The sequence below is a fragment of the Tasmannia lanceolata genome, unplaced genomic scaffold, assembly GCF_043159265.1.
Source record: "Tasmannia lanceolata isolate RefF3 unplaced genomic scaffold, GAP_Taslan_0.1 ptg000008l, whole genome shotgun sequence".
Taxonomy (NCBI): domain Eukaryota; kingdom Viridiplantae; phylum Streptophyta; class Magnoliopsida; order Canellales; family Winteraceae; genus Tasmannia; species Tasmannia lanceolata.
In genome coordinates this window covers 65,735,722-65,755,362 of record NW_027518685.1, presented here as the reverse complement: position 1 = coordinate 65,755,362, position 19,641 = coordinate 65,735,722, and the positions used below count along the sequence as shown (strand labels likewise).

At 39.4% G+C, this 19,641-nt stretch overlaps 1 pseudogene across 1 annotated transcript in view; it reads right to left on the bottom strand.

Moving 5' to 3' along the window:
- Positions 1-19,641, bottom strand: part of LOC143883175 (uncharacterized) — a 36,588-nt pseudogene that overhangs the window by 6,656 nt on the left and 10,291 nt on the right. The window contains exons 8-14 of the transcript XR_013252342.1: positions 17,779-18,008; positions 17,475-17,532; positions 15,154-15,231; positions 14,919-15,007; positions 7,721-7,802; positions 7,199-7,378; positions 6,970-7,108 (exon numbers count right to left, since the gene is read on the bottom strand). The product of XR_013252342.1 is annotated as an uncharacterized LOC143883175 (transcript). The remainder of the gene's footprint in view (positions 1-6,969; positions 7,109-7,198; positions 7,379-7,720; positions 7,803-14,918; positions 15,008-15,153; positions 15,232-17,474; positions 17,533-17,778; positions 18,009-19,641) is intronic.

Below are 19,641 nucleotides of genomic sequence, written 5' to 3'. Positions count from 1 at the left end.
AATGCATTTGCGGGCCCAAGCTTGATAGATAGAAAAGTATACCATTGAGTGAGCCCATGGCGTAATTGATGTTCACCCTCCACAAGACCCAACTCGGTAAATGTAGGATCGGATGAAGGACAACACATTGGATGTGATTTGGGTAATTTGATCTAATGGTCTTCTTCAGGGTAACGTCATGGTGGGGTTCACTTGCCTAATGCTATTGTAGTTGGACTACATTGCATGAGATCACAGTAGGGCCCATTGTGGACCCTGCAAAAGTGATCATTGGATCCCTAGGACGATCGCACTCACAACTTGCTAGACCCTTACGGATTGTTGGACAATATGGGTTTCAGATTTGACCGTATGTGTGATATGGATTGGATCCACTATATGTGATACAGGGAGGAAGCGCACCATACATAGGGTGCATACACATGTATTAAAGATGAGATGCACCATATTATGGTGTGTACATGTCTTAATTAACATGTGCTTATTTAATGCTCAAATCCTATTGTATAAGAGTTATGAGAGATCGTATTGGTTGATTTATTCTAATTTCCTATTGGTGGAAATTTAAAAAGGAAAAGAGAGAATTTGAGTTGGAGAAGGTTTCCTATTTCTAAAAGTCCCATTGGTTATTGGTAACATTCAATAAGAAAAAATAGTTTTGAGTATCCATGTGTTTTACATGTTTAAGAAACAAAGAGTTTTAATTGAATTTAGTTTCCAAAATCAAGGGGACACATACAAGGGAACGAATTGCTTGAGGGAACTCTATAAACGGAGGGGATGGGAGGACGGTTTGGATTACTTGCACAATTTCGAAACCCATATGCAAAATTCGTCTAGCCCATCTCCCCTCCCAATTTCGTTTTTCTCCTTTCTTCTTCTCTCTCCTAGTTTTGTTTCTAGTTCTTTAGAAGAACTTGAAAGCCTTATTGGTTTCAATTTGGGATTGGATTCCAAGTTTTCTCCTATTTCTCCTTCAACCGCATGGTGTGAGAAGCCACTACTTCGACTTCCGGAGCAGCTTTGGTTTGAGAAACGTCAGGTACCTAATGGGGAGTAGATCAAGCAGAGATTGGCAGTATCGGTCAACCAATTGGTACGTGCTCTTAACCATCTGAATTTCAATTCATCACCATTGATTAATCTAGTAACAAAGATCTTGGTTCGGTTGGTGGATTGAAAAAGTTTTTGTTTTTAGCTCAATCTTGTTTTCGCTGTGCGTATTGATTCCACTGCCAACTTTCAGTCAAATGAGTGCTTTTCTATGTAAGAGGTACTAGTGATTATGCTATCACATATGAGAAGGATTCGAAGTCGTTGCATGGTTTTTTTTATGCAAGTTATGCTAATGTTATGGACAAAGGAAGATCTATTATGGGTTATGTATTCGAGTTCAGGAATGGTCTTATTAGTTTGACGTCAAACTTGCTCCCAACGGTTGCATTATCCAGTACCGAGGCCGAATACATGGCGCTAAATGGAATCTTGCAAGGAATCTGAAAATAAATATGTGTAGGCCTGGGTGATTGCAACCCAAAGGGGAGGCGAATTAGATTTATAAAATTGTGCCCTTTTAAAGGATCGATTAAGAAATTAAATCAAAGAAAAATTTAACAATAAACACAAAGAACTTAAAATCAATGCACAAGTAAAGGAGATAAGGGAAGGAGTGCAACGAGATTTTATAGTGGTTCGGTTTAAAACGCCAGACCTATATCCACTCCACCACAACTGTTGATGGCTTCAGTAAAACCCGCTCTTCTTAACAGTGAAGATCAAACCAATACAACGAGGTGGCTCTGCGCCTCAACACGTGTCGACAGAGATAGATCTCTGTCTCCCAACACTCGCCTTCGGAGAAGGCTCTGCGTCTCTGAGTACTTGTCAAATATAAGATTAAAAGAATGAAAGAATGCCTTGTTCAAGGGCAATTACACGAGATGCTCTCATAAAGATATACAATTTTAAGCCTCGAATCCAATCCCTCATAAAATTTCTCGAAGAGAGGCACAAGGAGTGATTTTTCACTCAAGCGATGCCCTAAGTATATATTAGAGCTTGTTGATTTTGTCTAAGTGGTTTGAGAACCCTTTTATAGGCAAAAACCCAAAAACTAGCCGTTGGGGACACCCCCAACGGCTCTGTAATGGATAGTTTAAACTAGCCGTTAGGCTATTTAAAACATTTGCAAAGTCACTCACGGTCGACCGCCAAAGGCTCTCTTAATTTGACCCAGTGGTTTAAGAGTTATGGCTATTTTGGTAGACTGTGTTTGTTAGCTTTGACTAGTCAATGTGTTTAGAGTTCCTAAGCTATTAATGATGTATGTGAGTCCCTAAACTAGTTAGTGGACTAGTTTGAACAAATTTTCTCATGTATTTCTCTATTTGAAGAGTATCAAACATATGTAATGGAGTTTTAGTGAATATTGAATGAAAATTTTGCCTTGTGCATTTTCCCTTGAACCTTGAAGAGTTCAACCTTGAAACCTATAATAGTTTCACTCCTTCCTTGAAGAGTAGTAGCTTTCCTCTATTGTTTGCATCCTTGAAGAGTTGCAAACCATCAATCTTGAAGAATTGATGTTATCCACCTTCCTTGGCAACCTAGAAGAGTAGCCATTGAAGTTGTTATCTTTACCCAGATTTTAGTCTTTGCTGGACCACCCCCACTTCCATCTTGTTTTCGACTGCCTTACAGTATTTTTCTGAGAAAACTTTCTTCATCAAAGTTCTAGATCATTGAGTCCTTGAAATTTTGGTTTTCGAATCAGGTCATTCTGGCCTATATTGAAGGAGATACGCCGATTTTACCGAACTCGCATGAATCTGTTTTCTTGTATCCAAGTCATTGTGCAATTGAGTGTCTTTCTTTGTCACTCTCTCGATCCTTGGTCCAAGAAGCCTAGGAGAGGCTTGCATAGCAAAATGAACATGGCTGGCTGTAATTGATTTGGGACAGTTGATGAAGTTACTAAAGCCGATGCCTAATTGGAAGTCCCTCTACCGATTCCCTCGCCGTCTAAAGCGGAAGACAACCATTTTTTTTTTCCTGGAACAACCTCGAAATTACTGGTTCTTAGGTAGCAGAAAGGCTACTGATGGTTGCTTAAGCTAGAAGACACAGAAAGCCTGCTCTCTATAAGCCACCTCTGCTCAGGGGATACTTAATTGAGCTGTAGACTAGAAAACCTCTCTTCTTCTGTTACAAGGAACTCGCTGCTGCTATATGTAATCTGCAGCTTCTCAAAGGATTTCCAAGTCTTGCTGCACTTTGCAAATGAAATTCTGTATAGGTGTTGAAGGATTTGTCGAAGCTCAAATTTCAATGGGCAATAATTACTCCCAGCTCAAGAAGATCCTTCAGCTAAATGTTCAGTCCAGAAACTAAAGAAAAAATATGGACCTTGATTGGATCAGGTATAACTAAACCAAGCATTCATATTCCAAGAAATAATATTGAACCTTCTCAGTTCTTCTGAGTTCCAAGAAATAATATTCATGTTCCACCGTAGTAGCTCACGATGCAGCTGAAGCCTCAGAAAATTCTGAACTTGGTTAAAGTAATAATAGGATCACTGAAACAGATCCATGCTTTGAAATTTTGAAGCTTGATCCGTCGTTCTGCTTAAAGGTGATTTATAGTTAATCTTTGGTCCCACACACTCAACTAGCTTGATTCCAACAGAGACACTTACGTAGTTTGCAATAGGGAAAGGTACTTGCAAACACTTCAAGCTAGCTAGAGCTGAATCTAGCTCTGAATCTCCAGAATCTTCAACGGATGATAATGAATTTGCTCTGGAAGGAAGGACTATGGCAAACTGATTCAAGATGACAAAAGGAAAAAAAACCCAATCTAGTACATGCCCATGTAGAACTGATGCCTTCTTCCAACATGTAAATTGTGATGGAGACAAATCAAAATTCTCTGGTTTACACCACGGAATCACTTCCTGTTGATGTTCGGCTGAGGAAAATTTGCTCTCAAAATATAAAGTTCTATTGCAAGATCAAGAGAGAAATAACATTGCGTGTGGTTCGTGCTTCAGATACTTCAGAGAATTGACAATAGCAAGCAGTGCTTGCCACTTGTCTTGGAAGGTGAGAAGACTTGTAAGAACAATGGGACTGAGAATGACTCTTTAGTTCAATATTTGCCAAGCTGATAAGATGAATAGCTGATTGGAATACTCCTTCCAACTAAAGAAGTGTAACTAGGCGGTCTTGAGCATCCATGTAATAAGGAATGTAGACCTTGCTATTATCTTACCTGAAAATATCACTGTTGAGGTGGTAACTTTGGGTTTTATAATGAAACCTGGCAACCTAATTTCTAGTTCTCAAGAGGCACATTTAATCAAACACAAGGCATGCATAAAAGCTCCAAGAATGGATAACCATCAATACTAAGTTTGAGTTGAAACAAGACACTAGGAAGAAGCTTCAGGTTGCTTTTCACACAAATATGAACATACTCCGAGCATACAATTAACACCCAACAACTTTGAGATCCAAGCGAGTTTAGAACCTAAATTTGTAGGTGCTTACAGATGCGCAGAGACAAGATCAAATTCCTTAAAGAAACGTCACCAAGACCGTCAATGGCGTAGAATTCGGCTCAAGAGACAGTCGTGTGCTTTCTGAGTGGAATTTGTGGTTCAGAATTGCTGCTGGAATGCTTCTAAATTCGTGAGTTAGTGAACAATTTCTCCCCCCGTTGCTATTTTTGTAGGTGGAATTTTGTTCGTATAGCCTCTGTCTTAAAATTTGAGATCTAAATTAGATCTGTAATTGATGACGAGAGTGATATTCCTCAATTGTAAGGGAAATTTTCAAACAAAATTGAGAGGAACCAGTTTATGGATCAAACAACCAGAAAACACGGAATTTTCTCAATAACAGAGTGCCATCTGGTGCTCTGTTTCTGTGTTCTTGCAGAATATAAGAAATAGAAGTTGAATCCTTCAAAGATCACGTGGGTCTGACTTATATAGGCAAACGAACAGATCTAGAATACAAATATGGTGAGATATTTTGCCGATATTTTGCCAGTCACAACAGGAATTACTTGATCTGAACTCTGGTTAAGCACGGCTGAGCTTAGATCTCGAACAGATCATAATAGATCCATCTCACTAGGGTTTTCAGGATCTGCAAGAAGACAAAATTCTTGCAAAATCCAGCTTTGGTACCAATTTTGATGTGGATCCGAAGCGTAGCACAACAGAAGAAGACATTCCGGAAAAATTACAAGAATAAAGCAATTGCTTTCATGGAGATAGCGAGGGAAAAACGAGCAAAAGTCAAGAAATTTGATAGAAATCAGACATGTATTTAACAAAGAAAAACAATATGGAACAAGATAGAAAGAGAAGGATGATGAATCGACTAGGAATTCATAGTAGAAAGGGTGAGAAGGAAAGTAGATCTCTTACATGACCGAGAGCTTCCCCTTCTTCCCCTCCAAAATGCCATCAACTCCCTAATGGGGATGGAAAATTTCCCGTCAGCCTTGGGCGAAACACAATCTCAAAATCTCACGCCAAAAAACCCCCTCCTATGAAGGCCATGCATCATTATTTATAGGAAGCATGGATGAATGAGGGCTGCCACTTGTCCTCCACTTGAGGTGGTCCCAAATACACTTGTCGCCCTCTCAAGTGGGTAGCTACCATGATGGTTCCAATTGCCAAGTGTCACTCTTGTCTTGGCCCAATCTTGTGGTCCCATTGCCTTCACACTTTCACCCCTACATTGTACCCCTTACTACATGTCTACCTCCTACACTTGTCTACCACATTACCCTTAGTAATAAAGGCCCTCAAATCTGTTCCAAACTACCACATACCCCTACTACAATGTACGAATACTACTAGTAGACTACAGGCACTCTACTAACATAAACCCTTGGACTTTGACCGGGGACCCAGTCCACATCAATCCTGCCCAACACAGGTACTGTCACCTTCTCCGGCTTCCCATCCTTTCTCTTCAACGTCTTAGCCAAGCCCTGTTGAACTAGGATGTCCTTCACCCTCATTTGCCATAGGCTGAAACTACCCTTTCCGTCAAATCTGTCGATGTTGAACTAAGTAGAACTTGATTTTACCGCCATCTTAGATTACTCAGCACTTCACGGTGTAGCGCTCCACCTCGAACGAGAATCTTTCTTAGACAATCTTTCTACTCCCAAAAATCGCTCTAGGCGCGATCCAACCACAACACCCACGACCACTCCACCCGGCCTTGACGATCACTCCACCTGAGCTCTGATACCACTTTCCGTCGGGCAAAACAATCCAATCGTGCACAAATTAAACGGAAAAGATAAAAGTAAACAAACAAGCAAGCCACAAGATGAACAACAAGATTTTACATGGTTCGGCCAAGCCTACTCCACGGGCGAGAAACACGATCTTCCACTATGAGAAAACAATATACAAGGATTACAATGGATTAATCTCAAACCCGCAACCCTTTCCTTGCTTCTCAAACCCAAGACCGTACAAGAGTAACCCGAGAAAAACCCACAAGAGAAAACCCAAGAGAAAACCCTGAGAAGGAACCCCAACAAGAATCCCACATCCTCTTTCTTCTTCTCTCTCCTTTTTCTATTTTCTTCTCTTTCTCTTCTCTCTTCCCCAAGAGGCAGCCGACACACCCCTTCACTCTTGCTTTGCCGCAATCCAAGAGAACAACAATTCTCTTTTTATAGTTTAGTTTTCCCCAAAAGCTAAAAATAGAAATTTTTATTTTTGCCTTTGCCTTCCCACCCAAGCAACCACTGTGGGTGGGAAATAAGGCAACTTGCCCAACAAATCTAAAGGAAAACAGGTTTTCTTTTGTAAAAATGGAATTGAACTACTTCTGTGCTCCTCTTGATCTTAGATTTTCAAAACAATCTGATGATACACAAACATGGGCACAAGGTTAAAAAAATCGGGAACATGTTGGTTAGCATATTTACCGTGATATAGCCAAGTGGAAACTGCCACCATTACAACCATGATTACCAAACCATAGTTCACAAGGGTGTCGGCATCGTCCATTGTTTCGACATGATTATGCAAAAGCTTCAATATATGGAGGAGAATATCATCTTCCTCCTGCAGATTCACAATTCATAGCTTCTCAAACATCTAAGTAGCAGAAAGGAAGCCTCTTTGGAAGATAGGGAAAGAAACTAAAAGTCTCACCTGTATGCTCATGTTACTTGTTTTGTCTTCAGCAGTTGCACTAGTCAAGGTTCTTCCCTCCGCTGGATCTATTGGCATTTTGATTTGGGGAATGAAAGGGTCTTTAAATGAGAGGCCCATATAAGCTGAATCAGTGTGAATTGTTTCCATGACTGAGCCAAAAAAATTTGTAACGGGTACCTGAGATGATGACGGTAAGATCAGCTCTCACTGAAATTAAATCGTACATGGTGCCCAAGTTCTGGTTACTAGATCATGCTAGTCAATCAAATAAACATTGGGAACCAAGTCTTCCTTATAGAGATGGGAGTTTGGCATAAATCACAAGTTCAGAAAATCATTTAATTTCAGAGTATCATCCATAAAATGTGTCTATCCATTTAAGGATCTCGAGGAATTACCTTTCCAGACTTTAGGATAAATGCTATAAACAAAGATGCAAATAGTGATTATGGAAGCATTAAGTATATAGAAATTTGAAATGCCGAGATCAAAAGCATATGAGATAAATTCAGCCCATACCTTGTCCAAAGGTCGTTGATATAGATCCGTTTGGTAGTATGCAGTTGACATCAACATACTTGGATTGTATGAATTGAAAAGACTACAGGGAGAGAAATTTCCATAAATCAGAACCCAAAGGTCAATTTTGAGGATAGAGAGCATTTAATTATTACAAAACATAGAAAAGAGAAAAATATAAAGTAGTAGAGGGCAAAATAATCATATTAACTATGCATCTAAATAATCACCATAAAAGCCAAAACTAATAAGGATCTAGCGGCATTTAATGGAGGTCATCTTTCCACATTAGGATTTGTTTGAGAGCCCTCGGTGGAGTCTTGTTTCTATATGCTTATAGTTGGTGGCCAATCTACAGAGTTCTGATTCTTGCAATTTTAACTGCAATTGTGCCCAAGTAGGCTGGGGCTCAAGGCGTTATTTGAAGCAAGCAGACAAAAAATCAAGAGGAAATAAAACCAGCATGGTGCACTAATATGAGAAGTACCTTTTACACTATTCAGGAAAATGTTTTGCTCTTTGGCTGTTTCCTATGAAAAAAAAGTTTCAAACTTTGAAGGGGCTAAATGACATTCTTGTGGCTAAAGGGAAGATGAAGTTTCCACATAACAGTAGCAGTAGTAGTGGTGGTGGTGGTGGTGGTGGTTGGTAGTAGTGGTAGTCGTAGTCGTAGTCGTAGTCGTAGTCATAGTACTACTACTACTACTACTACTAATACTAATAATAATAATACTACTAACTACTACTACTTATAATAATAATAATCACAACTCACAAGCCCTCCAAGCTTTGTACATTTTATTACGATGAAATGATGAAATGACCTTGAGGGAGGTTGGAAAACGTAACTTGAAAGTAATATGATCCATGGTATCAAATATCGGCATTATATCGTTTATATAAGCCACGTATCAGTATCAATCTAGCCCACTAAAACTCCTCCGCGTCCCCGTTGACTCCCCCGAGTTGACTCACTTTTTTCCTTGGCCGCGTTCTGTGTTGCACCGCATCCGCATTCCGCATTTTTCCCTGCAGAGTCAATAAAAACTCCTTCGACTCTCCCGAGTTATGATTGTGTCAACCGAGTACTCCGCTGCGTCAACCGCGATCTTGGCCGCATCCGCGCCAAGTCGACAAGGATTTTTCTTGGCCGCGTTCCATGTCACATCCGCGTTTTTAAACACCGATATTCTACGATATTTAACAATTAAGGATTTTTCATTCTCTTTCTTCTCGTCCCTTTCCCCCATCTTTTTTTTGAAAGTTGACATATTTCATTAATATTAAGATAGCAATCGGGACCAGTAGTCCCATCCTGCATTACAAAATATTAAGGTGGACTGGGCCGACATGCCGACCCCAGTCCAAGAAAAAGATAGCATTGACATTGGATTATGTATATCCCTATACTTCACAAAAACTGTAATCTTTACAGTATCTTTCAACCGCAAAATATGTACCATCTAATCATAATTAGGCCACCCAACAAGCACACACTACTTGGCCATACCTTGGAACCTAAGAACTGCATCTTACGAGAGTGGGAATTAGATAATATTACGCCCTGTGACCCCTGCACTTCGAGACTCCTTCTTTCTCAGGAAAGACCCAACTAGAATGACCAGACAGAGCGAAGCGAAAGAACAATTCTCTCAAGCTACAAGAATTCTGGCCATTTAGCAACCGGCAACTAATCCATAAATCGTGAGGAAGAACGTACTTCAAATTCTTAAACCTGAACATTGAATCTATGGCTCGCATGGCCTACCCAGAGACCATTGAGACCAACCTAAACTATCCTAAAATCAAACTTCTTATCTCTCAGAACTAAAACATATTACTCCTATTGTCTTCCCCTAATCCTTTTATCCTTTTCTTGCTTTCCTTTCCTCATTCCACCTTTTCTACTCCTTTTCTCTAATCCTTCCTTTATTTCAGTAATTTTCTTTTCTCTCCTTTCTTCTTCCTTTTACTTCCTCGGGGCCAGAAGACATATCATTCAGGGTTAATACCCTCGGCCCCCTTAAACTCCTTCTCCCTTCCAACTTCTCTGTGCTCCTTCAAAGCCCTAATAGCCATATCTCAAAACATATTTTTTGTTGCTTCCAAATTGTCATCAAAATCGAATCCAAGAACATTTCCTACCGCCAAGAGCTCATCCATTTCTTCACGAGGGACAACCCAGTCTTCTTTGGATTCCAAGAAGTCTAATGGGCTAGAATCCATCTCCTGTCTATTCACCTTCTCATCCATCCGCTTGCGAATCTCAGAGCTAACTTCCCTGTCAAGAGTGTCTCGAGACTCCAGCGAGACTTCTTTGGAGGAGCCTATTAATTTCTCCAGCCTCTCAATCTATGCCGCCTTATTCTTTTCCCAACGTTGACAACGCACAAGACGCTCTTCTTCTAGGGCCTCCTGGAAAAAATTCATCTTGTAGATTTGAACAAAGGCTTCTTTTTGATCGGACATGCCTGAAATCTGGAAGAAGCTTTCTTTGTTAGCCATAGCTTCCCGTTTGAATTGCTTCCACTTATTCTTCAAGATAGACATATAGATTTCCTTGGGCGTAGGGCATTCTTTGGCCGCCAGAACCTCATCATACTGTAATTCTCGGAGGAACTGAAGATCACTTACTTCAAACATGATTGCCTCCTAAGAAGAGGTAAGAGAAGGAGCGGGAGAATCCATAGGAGGGGCAAGAAGGCAGAAAGGCTTGTCAAAATCTTTAAGGAGAGATTTGAACTTGGACGCTAGACAGTTTTTTTGGTGCTTCTCTCTTACAAGAACCCAAGAGATTTCTTTTGAAGAGAGACAACCCGCCCTTTGTTGCCAATAAGTATTTTTTCTCGATATTCGTCCCGCGCCCCAGCAACCCTTTTTGGGGCTTATCGCTTTTTATGATAGTACAGTTTTTCAAATTTCGACTATCAGTATTCTTTGCTGAATTTTTCTGGATAATTTTATTTTTCTTCCTTCTGAAAAAGCGATTTTTGATCTTTACCGACTTCTCTATTGACACAAGTTGAAGGTTGCTGTCAAATATGTCCTTTCTACACTTTTCCCCGTTGGAATGCTAGATTCGGTTTTTGAGTACCCTGACCCGATATTTCCTTGGGATTGACCACAATCCCATTCGGTGATGGGACAGGGCCTTTCGCTTCTACTTTCTGAGCAACTATTCCCGAGGAGGAAGAAAATTCAAATTCTGGGGTAGGTATTCCAAACGGATCTTTCCCAGTGGAATTGTCAAAAATACCCCCGGAGGCAACGGGCATGGTTTTAAATTTCGGAAAAGTACCAAACGAAACGAAATTCACAGTGAGTCAGAAAAGTACCAAACTTCGCCGAAACGTTTCGGAAATTTCGGCCGAAACGTTTCGTTTCAATAAAACTTTGGTGAAATTTCGGAAATTTCGGTGAAATTTTTACAAGATTTCGTACCGAAACCGAGATTTAAAACCTTGGCAACGAGATGAGGCCCAACCGGAACCAGAACTTCCACCGGAGATGAATCGACAGGATCGTCTTCCTCCGAAACCACCGGTTGCCTTTCTGGAGGAGGAGCATTAATGGGCTTTGAAGGCTCTTCCACCAACCTAACTCCAATTGGGGAAATCATGGAATCTACCATAATATTAATGAAAGATGGCTGACAATTCCACAAGGGAGTTAATACTTTGACGGTGGCAAATTCCATACAATGATCGTGACTACCCGACAGTTGCGAATCCAGGATCTGACCAAAATGCTGACCCAAGTTCTCCACCGTGGCTAAGGACCAGGCGTGAAGGGGGATATTAAAAAATCTAAGGTTCACCGATCTTGCATCCATATTCAAAATCGGAGACCAGGGTTGGAGGGACAAGAGGTATCCTCCCAAAGCATCACCCCCCCAAACACAAAATAGAGGTAGCCTGACGCTGAGACTCAAAGGGAAAGAGCACCGATAAAGGGCTCAAACAAATGGGCTTGCTAAGCTGTGGCAAAGCCCAATATCTTTTGGCCCAAGACCAGATTTCCTCCAAGAGGGCTCTATTTCTCAAGGTACCAATCAAACAATTTTTCAGAAAATTCTTCCTTTCGCTTATCACTTCACTAGGAATAGATATTGCAGGGTTGCCTTCCCTAGAGGGTTCCGAGATGTTTTGGGAGGGCATCTTCGGTATCCATACTTGGCCTAAAGCTGACTTTCTACCGATTTCAGCGGTATTCCTAGTCTTCGGCTCCAAACATTTTCTACATATGCGTCTAGTTCCAAAATTATTGTAACATCTCCAGTCACTAGGAGATGAAACAAACTGCTTTAAGCGAGCGAAGCCATTTCTGAGATCAAGACGTCGAGTCAACAGATCCACATCTTCTTTGCTTCCGATAGATCGGGGGAAAGATCTGGGAGGGCGCCACGAGGGAACATCTCTAATTCCCCTTTGGCCCAGAACGATCAAGGAACTCCGACAGCAACTGCTGGAAACCCCAATCGAGGAAAAAGCTTCCTGAGGGTTAACGCATCGACCCCTTTCCCCTCTTTTTTCTCCTCTCTCTTCTCTCTTTTTCTTTCTTCTCTTTCTTGCTCGGTCCCTGATAGTGTATGTGCAATTCTTACCATTCGCTATAAAACCCTTTGCATGAGCAATTGCAAATCAATCGTTTATCCAATATCTCGCACATCTCATCAATGGAGGGATGCGCTTTGGTGACCTTGCAAAACTCATCAAACTCGACAGCAATGTTGATTGCCAATTTCCCATTTCCTTGTCCATTGTCGTCGATTGAAACCTTCAAGCTCTTCGTCCTTTACTCTGCATGTTGCACAACCTGTATGCCTTTCAATGGAGGGATTCCATCTTGCAACAGCTCTATTTGAGCATCTATTGCTCCACGCTATGTTGCATGGATTCTTTGCCCCCTACGCCGAATCCATGTCAACGCTTCTCCACATGCGAATCCGTGTCATCGCTGTCTCTTTTAAAATGCGAATCATGTATATTTTCCCTTTATATGTGTTTTCTTAACTTTTTTATATGAAAGCACAACCCGTACTCTTTTAATAAAAACGCTAGTGCCTCGACAATCGTACATCGACCCCCTTCCTCCTTCAACTCTCTTAATACAAGACTCGCAACAACCCTCTACCCTCAAAATTTTTCATGAACATATATACATATGCATATAAATATATATACACATATATATATATAGGAAACTGTTGGTGTGCTTAAGCTCACCAAGCTTATGGTGCGCTTAAGCACCCAATCACATGGGTCCCACATTTTCTGTGGTGATTCAAACCATTCATTTGCAAGGTCCTATCGTAGATAGGGGGTGTACCAAAAATCAGCTCCATAGGATCATCCTAACCCCTCCATTTGTGGAGGACAAAACTGGGCAGATTTGTGGACAAACGATGTCTGTCCATTTTGACCTCCAAAAATGGATGGGTTAGGATGATTCTATGGAGCTGATTTTTGGTACACCCCCCATCTATGTAAAGGCCTTTCAAATATATATAGAGGAAACTGTTGGTGCGCTTAAGCTCACCAAGCTTATGGTGCGCTTAAGCGCCCAATCACATGTGGGCCCACTTTGTTAGGATGATCCAAAGCATTCATTTGAAAGGCCCTTACATAGATGGGGGGTGTACCAAAAATCAGCTCCATAGAATCATCCTAACCCATCCATTTTTGGAGGTCAAAATGGACAGACATCGTTTGTCCACAAATCTGCCCAGTTTTGTCCTCCACAAATGGAGGGGTTAGGATGATCCTTTGGAGCTGATTTTTGGTACACCCCCTATCTACGATAGGACCTTGCAAATGAATGGTTTGGATCACCACAGAAAATGTGGGACCCATGTGATTGGGCGCTTAAGCACACCATAAGCTCGGTGAGCTTAAGCGCACCAACAGTTTCCTCATATATATATATATATATATATATATATATATATATATTTATATTTTTAATTTTGAAAATTCTTTTTTATTTAAAAATTACTGAATCCGGATCCTACTTTTGGGGGCTTGCCGAATCCAAGACCTCGAATCCGTGTCGGATCCCGACATGCGAATCCGAATCCATGCAACAAAGGCTCCACGTATTAATCTTCCATTGCGGAAGACACACCTGTGCAAAGGCCTCAAAATTCTCTCCCAACCATTGCCCATTTATGGATATGTAGATCACAGATAACAAGCTTTTTTTTAATGGACAGATAACAAGCTAATAGACTTGTGAGGATCTTCAAAAATAGATCTGTCACTCTCGTTCCAAATACCCAATATGACTGCAAAAGGGGATATTTGCCAAAGAACCCACCTTTTTTCTCCAAATGGGCGTCTCGACCGTACCACCAATGGATAACTTCACCGATTTTGGAATTAACCATGAAACTTTAAAAAATTGCTTGAATAAATAACCCAAAATACCATGAGCAGATTTACGAAAAAAGTGATATCTGGTCTCTGCCTCCATACACATAATGCATCTACCATAAAGCATATACTTTTTCTCACAAACATCTCACATGTGAGATTAAGTTTACCTCCAAATGTCATCCAACAAAAAATCTCTACTTGGAGAGGGGTCATAACCCCAAAAATAATTGGATGACATATAAACCTTCTTCTAAGTTCCAACAACCTCGAAGACTCAAGTAACACTCAAATTCATCCTATTTAAAATTCCCCTTCTAGACCAAATTCCTCCTAGTATCAATCATTTTCTGAAGGTCACTGACAAAATTATAGCCTTTATGGATGACAAAGAAAATAGATATTTGGAGTCGTGATGAAACAATGTTTTAAAATGTTCCAATTGAAGCCGGTTAGGGTCCCACCGTTTTTAGTGCCATGGTTTATATCTTTCTTTGAGCAAATCCTTTACCAATTTTGTAGAGAACATTTAACTGAAGTACTAATTACATGAGCTTTCCAAGAATCTTATCAAGTTTTTTTCCTAAAACAACAGATTTAGCTCATAGAGCCATAAGATTTGATCAACCCTGTCTAGACAGTTTTTTTTTTATGAATTGAAAATTAATTTTATATTTTTGAAGTATTATAAATCAACCCTGTCTAGACAGTTACAACAAAGATATGAACTTTCTATTCCTCAACCAATAATTTCATCACTCCTTTGAACAATAATATCAAACATGATACCACCAACACATTTAGACTCAAAAAGGCCAAATATTTACCTGCTCAATGAAGCATTGTTGTACATATTCAGCCTCTCAAAGAAGGCAAGGGTATAGAAAGTGAACCAATCCACAACAGATACACCAACCTGCATGGAAGAAACAAATTGACCAGGAGGAATTCAAACTTTGCTTCCATAGGCACTTAATGTGAATCTATATACAGAAACCCACACGCCAGATATTCACTGGATCAACAAAGTTTCCCATGCAAAGAGAATGAAGCTGCTCTTACATCTGAGTCGAGGTGATGAGAGTATGAATTTTCTCCTTTCATACTACTCCCAATAACCAAAACACCAGGCGAATGAAGCTGCACAATGTCAAGGAAAAGTCAAAGTACTATTTAGACAGATAATTATATCAAGCAGATTGAGAGGATCAATGCAGACACATTGCCTTTTAAGCTTTTCAGGTCCTATCCTAAGCAAATACAGCATATTTCAAACAATTCGGATCAGCAAAAACAACAACCCCAAGAACAAGAGTAGATATGCTCAAATTTTTAATAATAGGGGCTGGAAGTACAATAGATAGTTCAGAAATAAAAGAGGTAGAGGTGTCATCGGATTTCCAAACCAAAGATTTATAAAGGTCAGCAACACAAAACTGTAAATGCAATGTCAATTTACGGACAAAATCAATAAGTATTCGAAGAAGCACAAAAAAAGCGGGTGTGTTATTTTTATGCATTCATTTATTATTCGAATGCATGACAATTACATGCATTGATTATTCGAATGCATGAAAATTACATGCTATGAAGTATGAATTATCCGTGGCTAAACAAATAGTCAAATGCATAATGCAATGGTAGTAAAGTATGAATTGCAAAGACCGCCACATAAGATGGCATGCTGTTGAGAAAGAAGAGGTCCAATACTGACCAGCTAATCTGATTGATTAGAAAAGCAGAGACAGACTCCATATAGAGAGAAATATGTGTGTCCCATGAGTAGATTTTAGGGATACAGGTTAAGCACTCTATACCTGGCTTCCGCACTAGATTTTGTGAAAGTTTGTTGCATTTGTTTCTCAAGAATATCAAGTTAAATTTAACTGGTACAAATAACATATATGCTGCCTATCCAAGGAGCATCCAATATGGCATATAGGTTGCTCCTATCTATGTATTGTAAAATTACTGGACAGAGATTCTGGGAGTTTGGATGTCCCACCAACAGGAACACTGGCGTAAAAAAATGCATGCTTAAGTACAACCCAGATACATGGGAAAGCAGGAGATCATCCATGGCTTGGATTAGGTCATTGGCAAGAAAATGAGCGGCAAAATCACCCCCAGTGAGCTGAGCTGATCTCTGTTCACTATTGATGTGTAAGGCATAATTTAAAAACCTGAAAACTCGACCCAACTCATAGTTTGATCAATTTGAATCAACTCAAAGAATCAGTCGTCTTGATTGAGTCATGTAAATCACAGCTTAAAGGATGGAAAGATAGCAGAGAGAGAGAGAGAGAGAGAGAGAGAGAGAGAGAGAGAGAGAGAGAGAGGGAGTTCTGTGTGGGGTGGTGGGGATGGGGGTCATTTGGAGTTTTCTCACACCCAGATCTAGGGTTTCTTGAAATAAATGCCATGAAACTTCAAAAAGAAAGTAAGTAAATAAATAAAATAATTTTAAACTATGTTAGCAGTGTGCAATCTGACCCATAGACAAGTTCTGTGACAACATGAACACAAATCAAAGGTTGCATCCAACAATTAAAAGCAAGGAACAAAAGAGGACTGGTCTTTGTAACCAAAGCATTCAGAAAGGAGAAACCCATAGACACACAAGTAAAAGAACAGACAACATTGTCATTCTTCAGCGTCGAAGCCAAAGTCAAAAGAGTTTTATATGACCATAATTTCTGTAGTTTTTTTTTGTGTGTGTGGAAAATTGAATGCAAATTCCTCTATTTATGTTTGGTTCATTGCACAATGGCAAGTGGCTAGCCTTTTTATGTTTATATATTTCCCCTCAATGAATTAGGAACCAACCTTTCAGTCTTAAACATGTTTCAGTGGCATGTTAAGATCGTCGTGTTTACACGATGTTATTCTTATCATCCTACACTCATTCCAGGGGTTAGCATCCCTATATCCCCCCATTTATGTATCTTCCTGAAATCCTACATATTTATAATTGCCTATTTTGGCTGTTGAAGTGCATATATTGTCTCACAGGAAATGATATGAAGACACGCTTATGTCGAGGTTGTCCCAGACAGCAGGGATAGGTTAGTCAAGGTAGGCGTAATTTTGTCTTAAAGCAATGTATCCTTGAGAAATGGCAGAATAGGGAGGGCTGTCAGGGACTTCCCTGACACAAGTGTCTTCCTAACAACTCTCTTCTCATTGAATAAATTAATCAGCTTTTCATTCAAAACATGTTTCTGAAAAATTTACCAAGGAACTAATACAATTGCTTTGCTGAACAATAGTCTATTTTATAGACATGTCATTTCCAAAGACCCTACAAACATTTGCAACTGCTGAAGATAATAATTCACGCAAAATCTCAAAAAAAAAAAATAATAATAAAGCGAACAACAAACCTGAGAGAAGAGGGTAGCAGCTTGGCAAGTCTCTACCATTATCAGCAGCTCCTTGAATCTGAACAGAAGAGATGGCATTGAATAGAAATGAGCTGATCAGACCACATGCATTATTCTAGAAAAGACCATGTAGTAACCCATCTATAATGAGCAATTGATTCTTCTAAAGATAAACTAAAATATACTAAGGTTTTTTTAGTCATAATGCATAACTTGAATTCATTTCAAATCAAAATTAAATGAAGCAAAAGGAGAAGGGAGGGGAGGTGGTGTGCCACAATAAACATGACAGACAGATTCTCACCTATGCTTCTCTTTCATTTGCTTTACAGCATCAGCTAAATCATGACTTTGAAGCTCTTCTGAGTCCTGGAGTTTTAAAAATTGGTCTCCCCCATGCCCGGTCATGTATAGAAGTATGTGGCTTCCTTCTTCACTTAAAAGACGTTTTGACCTTGGAACGACAGTGTCATGGCGCCCAGTCAAAACCCGTAAAAAGTTTTCAACAGTTACTGCATAGCCTCAATAATCTACCTGAAGATTTAAAGTTGAAACAGATCATGGAGAAGTCCTATTTAGAAAAAGGAAAATATCATAGATAGCTGCAATTATTGTTGACCATAAATGCACACAGTACAAGCATAGGCAGTAATAATACTGTTAAAAATCAGTCACTTCGTTATTTTCTTTGCTGTTTTCTTGCTTCCTTGTTTTAACATATAGTTTGTTGCCTGACAAACAAATTGTGATAAATAGAAAGAAAATGTGATCTCAAGTAACATTAACTGATAGTTATATTGCAGCATGAAAGGATTCCCCCTTAGAAGATAATGAGCTTTCTGAAGATTGAGGTATATTTCTTGGAATCAACACATCTTATGGTCACAGCATGAAACCAAACTATTATTCTTGGGGATAGTTTGAAGCAAGGAAGCAGGAATCTACTCAAAATGGGGAATCTCAATTCCCCGAAAGGCGAAAATCGATTCTCCGATTTTTGGGAATCCCGTTTCGGAAACGTGGGAAACATGATTCCCGCTCTATGGGAAATTTGATTCCCACTCTATGGGAAACGTGTATCCCACTCTATGGGAAGCGTGTTTCCTATCTACCCTCGTTGTCTCTTGTTAGTCTTCTTCTCTTCCTCTTCTTAGTATTTACATGTAAAGTAATTTAAGTACTTAAAATTTACATGTAAATAAGGGAATAACCCCCATTTGGATTTATAAAAAATAGTACCAAGACCCAAATCTAAAAGGATAAAAAGTCAACTTTTCGGTTCTAGTACAAAATTCGAAAAAAACGGGTCAGGTCAAAATCTTAACTTCCAAACGATGGGGTATTTTTCCAATTTATAAATTCATAAATTCTATCATGTCCAAACATTATTATCTCAAAAGTCTGGTAATAAAATCTCAAATTTTGGTTTCTAAACATTTTTCTTCTTGTATGGCACTGGTCAACACAGACATTTCAACTGATAGTGATTTTCCTTTTAAGTAAATGTTGGATCTTTTAATAAAAAGTATTTTTTTTAATATTTGGATCATAAAATTATTTCTATATTTTTTATTACTTTTTTATTTTTAAATTTTTTAAATATTTAACTATTAAAAAAATTCCCCAACCCTTCACACTTCCCGCTTCCCACCTTCCTAAGAGCCTTCACTTCCCGCTTCCCGCTCCCCGCTTCGCTTCCCACTCTGGCAACCTTGGTTTGAAATTTCCACCGAAACTGACTCGAAAAGGCTGAAATGTTCCAATATCCATCCCCACTAAAACTGAAACCAAAACCGCATGTGTAATAGCGGCATACTATACCAGTATGTATTACTCAATTACATTTGTGGATGACTATCTTACTTGTCTAATGACTTCTAAGTGTATTTGTGCTTATTCTAGCATTTACTTAAGTTTCATCTTAAAATTCTATCATTTGAATATGATTTTTTTAATTCCCTAAGGCTCTGTTCACTTCTTTTCCCCGGAAAGGAAAGGAAAGGATTTCGTTTTCCTTTCCTTTCCAGGTGACATGGCAGAAGGAAAAGGAATCCAGGGAAATTGTAAAGGAAAAGGTTTTGTTTTCCTTGGAAAGCCTCTTTCCGATATATTTAATCAGAAACCAAATCTCGAGTAACAGGGAAAAAGTCAATTTCCATGTCATTTT